The 6,559-nt window shown below is 42.2% G+C and overlaps 2 non-coding genes across 2 annotated transcripts; both read right to left on the bottom strand.

Annotated features, from left to right (window-relative positions):
• Positions 1–5,301: 5,301 nt before the first annotated feature.
• Positions 5,302–5,374, bottom strand: trnaf-gaa (transfer RNA phenylalanine (anticodon GAA)). The gene has a single exon. It is a non-coding gene; the product is annotated as a tRNA-Phe (tRNA).
• A 465-nt stretch (positions 5,375–5,839) lies between these two features.
• Positions 5,840–5,921, bottom strand: trnal-aag (transfer RNA leucine (anticodon AAG)). Its single transcript has one exon. It is a non-coding gene; the product is annotated as a tRNA-Leu (tRNA).
• Between the last annotated feature and the right edge of the window lie 638 nt (positions 5,922–6,559).

The raw sequence follows: 6,559 nt of genomic DNA, 5'->3' as shown, positions 1-6,559 counted from the left end.
AGGATCTTGGAGATAAAGGGCAGGTTTGATATCGGTCTATAGTTAGACAGCTGACGGGTCGAGGTCCGGTTTTTTAATCAAGGGTTTGATAACTGCTAGCTTAAAAGATTTAGGCACATAGCCAGTGCTTAGAGAAGAATTAACTACTTTTAGAAGGGGTTCAGTAGCTACTGGAAATATCTGTTTAAGGAAAGATGTGGGTAAAGGATCTAGGATGCAGGTAGATTTTGAAGAAGAAATTAGTGAAATTAGATCAGGCTCTTGAAGTGGAGTGAAGCACTCTAAGCTCTGTTCAGAAATAGCTATATTATCTAAAGGATTATCTATCAAATAATATGGTTTTAAATTAAGTCTGAATTTTTTGCCTGATGTCAATTTTTTCATTGAAAAAATTCATGAAGTCATTGCTGCTAAATGTAGATGGTGTGCGCTTTTCTACAGTGGTTTTACTCCTAGTTAGATTTGCTACAGTGCTAAATAAAATTTTTGGATTGATTATCTTCGATTAGGGCATACGCTAGAGATACGCTGATCTAGCAGCACTAAGAGAATTTTTGTATCTCAGAAGGCTTTCCTTCCACGCAGTCTGGAATACTGCTAATTTAGTTTGACACCATTTACGCTCTAGTTTCCTAGCTGATTGTTTTAAAGCTTGTGTGTGTGGTCGTTGTACCAGGGTGCTAGTTTCTTGTCTTTAATTTTTTTCCTTTTAAGTGGAGCTACAGTGTCTAGGGTGTTCCGAAATAATGACTCCAAGTAATCAGTCACCTGGTCAAGTTCTGTAGGGTCAGAAGGTGAACCAATCATGTGTGATAATTCTGGGAGACTATCGGTAAATCTCTCTGCAGTAGCAGACGTAAATATACGTTTCATACGGTAATGAGGCAAGTTGCGCATCTCGTGACTAAGACGCATTCTAAATGAAACTAAATAATGATCTGAGATAGCTTCCGACTGTGGAAGAGTGACTGTTTTCTATATTTAATCTGAATGTAAAAATGAGATCGAGTGTGACCTCCATTATGAGTGGGTCCTATTACATTTTGATCAACACCTAATGAATCTAAGATGGACACAACTGCTGTTCTCAGAGGGTCTTCCAGCTTATCAAAATGAATGTTGAAGTCTCCTACTATTAATGCTTTGTCTAAAGAAACAAGGTTTGAAGTAAAATCTCCAAATTCACTAAGGAATTCAGAGTCTGGCCCTGGGGTCTGTAAATAACAATTAGTGGAATTGACTGTGAACTTATTATTGCTACGTACTAGCATACGTAGTATACTACGTATAAATACTTAGTACTTGCATACGTTAGGTTAGTATAAAGAACTTCGAATGTGTTGAACTGATGTCTGGGTTTGTGTGGCGCTTAGCTTATCATGAATAACTGCGACACCTCCTCCCCTGCCTGTTAGACGCGGTTGATGTATATAGCTATAGCCAGGCGGACAAGCTTCATTTAATGCTACGTACTCATTTTGTATAATTCATGTTTCTGTTAAAGAACACTGAACTCCTGATCAGCAATCAGTTCATTAATTATAAGTGTTTTAGTTGACAGAGATCTTATATTTAACAGTCCTAGCTTCAGATCAAAGGTGCTGGCTGTGCATTCACTATCATCTAGTTTATGTTAATCAGGTTACTAAAACAAATTTTCTGATTGTTAAAACATTTTCGTTTGGTTCGGGGAATAGACAGTCTCAATGTTATGAACCCTGAGTGACGACTCATTGCAGCCAGCAAACGGTTGAATTAACCTGCTTGTCTGCTCCCTGGCCCTGGATTGTCACCGATTAACTAGATCTGCTCTAAGACTATGTGCTATGCTGCAAGAAATGAGAGCAGCACCCTTCCGAGTGGGATGGACACAGTCCCATCCTAACAGGCCAGCCTTGCCTTCAAAAGAGCTCCAACTGTCTATGAAGCCCACATTGTTTTTGGAGCACCACCTGGACATCCAGCAGTTCAGCGACCATAACCTGCTGTAAGCTACATCGCCACGCCACATTGGGATGGGGCCAGAGCATACTACGGCGTTGGACATTGCCTTCGCTAATTTACACACCTCTACAACATTACTCTTGGTAACCTCAGACTGACAAAGGCGTATATCATTAGCTCCTACATGGAAAACTATCTTGGAGAACCTGTGCTTGCCTAGGACCCTAAGATTACCTGCAATGTCCGGCGCCCTGGCTCCCGGAATACACCTAACCTGTGCTGCTGGAGCCTCTAAAGGCCTAGCTAATTTCACATGCCTTAAAATTGAGTCTCCTATAACCAGAGCTCTTTCAGGTTTCTCAGCGGGTTCTTCACTGAGGAGAGCAAACCTGTTGGTCATGTGAAGCGGAAAGGAGTGGTGCTCCCGTGGGCAAGCCTTAGCGTTAGCCTTGGCTGCATGACTATGCCGCCGAGTCGTCACCCATTCGCCCCGCTGTGAGGGCTCTAATGCCGGAGTTGGGGGGTTACTAACTCCGCGTAAGGCATCCAGACTTCCTCCTACAGACACTACACTGCTCTCACCATCAGGTGAGGAGGTTTTTTTTTTTTTTTTTTTTTTTAAAACTCTCCCACTAGTTTTTACTACTTTACTACTAAATTGCTGAAAGGTCAACGCTCAGATTTATTTCACCTTATTTTTCCCAAATCAAGAGACATACCAATAATGTTTTTTTTTCAACAAGAATATATCGACACTTAATATTAAATTCTTTGTACACTTTCATTAAACTGAAATATTACCACACAGGACACTTATTTCTCCAAACTTTATTCCAACAAGCATGCCCTTTAAACAATTTAAAAACTTTACTTATTAACAGCACAGGTATTAATAACAATAATAACTATTACTATGTAATTTTATTATTAAGAACAATAATTATTATACATTTACTATCATTTAGTGCTTTTTTACCAAATTTACCAAAATTACAAGTCTTTTTTTTTTTTTTTTTTTACAAAATTACAAGTAATTACAATAATTACAAAAGTCAAAATTACTTTTTTTTTTTTACAAAATTGCAAGTGTCATTACAAAATACAGTCTCCATGCACGTTGTCGATTCTTAGACTGCGGTTCTGGAGCTGAGGGCTGAGGATGCGGCAGAAAAGACGACCACCCCTGAGTCTGTGGTTATGGAGCTGATGGGCGATAAGCAGGTGGAAAGGATGATTACCCCTTCGTCTGTGGTGTTGGAGCTGATCGGCGATAAGCAGGCAGAAAGGATGACCACCCCTTTGTCTGTAGTGTTGGAGCTGATCGGCGATGAGCAGACAGAAAGGAGGACCATCCCTGGGAATGTGGTGTTGGAGCTGACGGCCGATGAGCAGGCAGAAAGGATGACCAACCCTGAGACAGAGGTGCTGGCGCTGATTCTGCCGGTCAAGCAGCCTGAAAAAACAAATCCATTTTAAAAATTCCAAAGTTTTTATCATTGAACTGAGTGTAGGGAACAGACGACCAAGAAGAAACTTTAGTGTTATTTATGGTTACTAAAACCAGGTTAGTCCGGTCCAGCAGCACTTTGCAGTCTTCAAGCAGCTGCTTGATGTGACAGTACATCATGACAATTGCCTGTGGAATGGGAAAGGTTTTTCCCTTGTTGTCTTTAGGCCTATTTCTTGCTTCCCTGTATTCCTTCAAAAGCTTGAGGGCAACACATTCAGAAATCCTGTTGGCACCAGGTCTCTGGGCAGTCTGGCCATGAGTCATGAACAGTCTGTGGATAAACAGATGCATTGTTTGTGTAATGCATGATCAATATTCTATCACTACAATCGTTTCAATAACAGCATCACCAAAATATACAGAATATTATTTCAGAAACTGCAAATCACATATGACCATTTATTTTTGTTTACACTGTCTGCCATTTTTCAAATAAAAAAGATAAATGCTATTGTGACATGATAATTTACACAATTCCTTTTGAAAACTGTCGGAACTATACTTCCACAATCTGTATGTAAATTACAGAATGTGTGCGGCCACTAAAGGTCAACTCATCTCTCAGCTGCTTGCTGACCAGGGGCTGAGCCACTACGCTTCCGTGAAGCTCTCCATGGACCTGGCAAGGTCTTTCTTGCATTGAAGAACTTCAGCCTGCACCTCTGGCAGAGTGATGCCTATTTCAGCATGCTGCAGAGGAGCCAGCAGATCCCCTCTGCCACAGCAATATGCTCACCTATCATAAAAAACATGAAATATTTTTTGAATTTAGAGAAGTAGAACAGACTAACACAGCCTAGTGCATTTGTTGAATGTAACATTTTTAACAAACCATCTATTGTTAATTATTTGCCATTATTTTCCCCTGATATCAGCTTGGAAGTAGTGGCAGACAGCATGAGTGAACCCAAAAGAAACATTCTATCATCAAGCAAGTAGTTAGATGAATCTTACTAGTGGGTTTCCCAGGGGGTGTGAATTCTGGCAGGAGGGCACATCCGAGGATTCTGCTGCTGAAGGCATTCATTTGAGACATCAGACGAAAAATCAGATAGTGAAATGAAAATATAGGGAAAAAAAAATCAGTTATTAGGCTGATGGTATCCTGTCTGTGTCCTACTGAATCAGTGTTAATGTATTCATCAAGAGAGACTTCAGAGCACTTTTGTTGCTCTGGATAATAATGTGTGCCAAATGCCTAGGGTTAGGGTTACAACACTCGGGTGTAATAGAAAAAAAGTTATATATTTACATGTCTGGCAACGTACAAAAGTGCTCTGAAGTCTCTATTAATGAATACATTAACACTGGTATCCACATACTTAGGATACCATCAGCTTAATAACTGATTTTTTTTTCACTATACAGTATATAGTACAAGTTAAATCATACCCAGCAAAAGCGGATCAATATAAATCGATATAAATGTTCGCCATGATGAAACAGATAATAAAATAGCCTAACCAACGACTGAACAATAAAGTTAGCCAAATTAACGACCGTACTCACCTGCACGGTGCCGATAGGCCCAAAAGGAGAGTAAATATGTCTGTCACAGTGGTAAATAGTGATATTGCTTCGGCCAATGAGCGTTTTGCCCTGTTAGGACTTGTTAGAATCGGCCAATGATTTGTACACAGGTATTGAGGCACGCGGTCATGTAAACTGAAGGGTGCAGCCTAAGCGTTCAACGAGAACCCAAGAGTTCTGTAGCATCCGAGTTTTTCGCTCTCATCTCGGACCAGGGGACTTTCAGATCTTTAGCCTGCGCTATTTCCACGTTTTGCTGTTTTCAAGTCTGAGGCATAAGTTACAGAACCGCACTGGTGGACTACACTGCCTCCAGCTGCCAAAACCCGGGATTGAACCAGGGACCTTTAGATCTTCAGCCTAACGCTCTCCCAACTGAGCTATTTCAGCACCTTTGCCAGGGGTCTCCTGTACGTGTGAGCGAGCACGTTTTTGTCAGCACGACTGCACACCATGTCCAGACCAGCGAGTCAAACGTCTTTCAAAAGCGGTATAGCTTTTTCCTTAAGGGCATAGACAGAAGGCATGGGAGCCTTACGCCACTCAAATCCCACGCTACCCAAGGGTGCCGGTGAGGTTACGCGTGCGTGCTAAGAAGATGGCCGAGTCATTTGGCCAGACAAGGAGGAAGCCTGGCACGGGCACTACAAATGGGCTGCCGTGCAACTAACACGCCTTCTGCTCCACCAGCTCTACAGGAGACAACTAACCATTCCCAAGGAAGGAGGGAGCTCGGCCTTGGCTCGCGGCAGGTCACTGACCTCGATTGGTCTCGGCTTAAGGCCCCGTGGTCAACCGCCTCCCCTGTAGCCGTGGGTGGAAGGAACACTTCTGCTTAAGAACAAAAGGCCACCCTGGCAGCGGTGGGATTTGAACCCACACCCTCGAAGAGACTGGAGCCTTAATCCAGCGCCTTGGACCGCTCAGCCACACTACCCACAGGTGAGCTGGTTCTTTCCGAGATCAGCAAGATCCAAACCCACAATGGCTTTGAAATGTGGATTGACTGTCCATATCCTCCACCTCCTGTTGAGGTGGCTTACAGCATGTGTGTCCAACCAGCATGGGAATGCAGCCCAAGGTTGTGAAACACTTATGCTGAGTTCACACTGCACGATTTTCAAAGTAGTCGGATCACTGTTGTTTTCATGCTGCACGATGGATCGGCGACAGGAGGTTACACACTGCATGATTTCACAATAGGAAGAATCGCAGGCAAGTCTTTCTGGTCCTCAAACTGCATTTCACAATCAAACGCACGCGAGAAGTGATAAAGAAATAACGCAATCACACGTGAGTTCAGAGGTCTCACGTGAGACTGGAAATGGTACCGCCTGCGCGATCCAAATGGTCTGTGCAGGGAACAAGGATTGTGCATTCTGCATAATTGAAGAAATGATTAATATTGCAACGTGCTGCTGCCAGGGCGGCTGGTCAAGCAAATGTTTCTGCTTTATTTCTGTTTGATGTAATTGTAAAGCTTATTTTTCTGATATAACTATACTTGACATTTTTCTCTGACAAAAACATATACACTCTAATAACCTATAATATTGTGCTCCAACCAAAGCCATG

Source organism: Hemibagrus wyckioides, linkage group LG11 (genome assembly GCF_019097595.1).
Source record: "Hemibagrus wyckioides isolate EC202008001 linkage group LG11, SWU_Hwy_1.0, whole genome shotgun sequence".
In the NCBI taxonomy this organism is placed as follows: domain Eukaryota; kingdom Metazoa; phylum Chordata; class Actinopteri; order Siluriformes; family Bagridae; genus Hemibagrus; species Hemibagrus wyckioides.
This window is presented reverse-complemented; position numbering and strand designations above follow the sequence as displayed.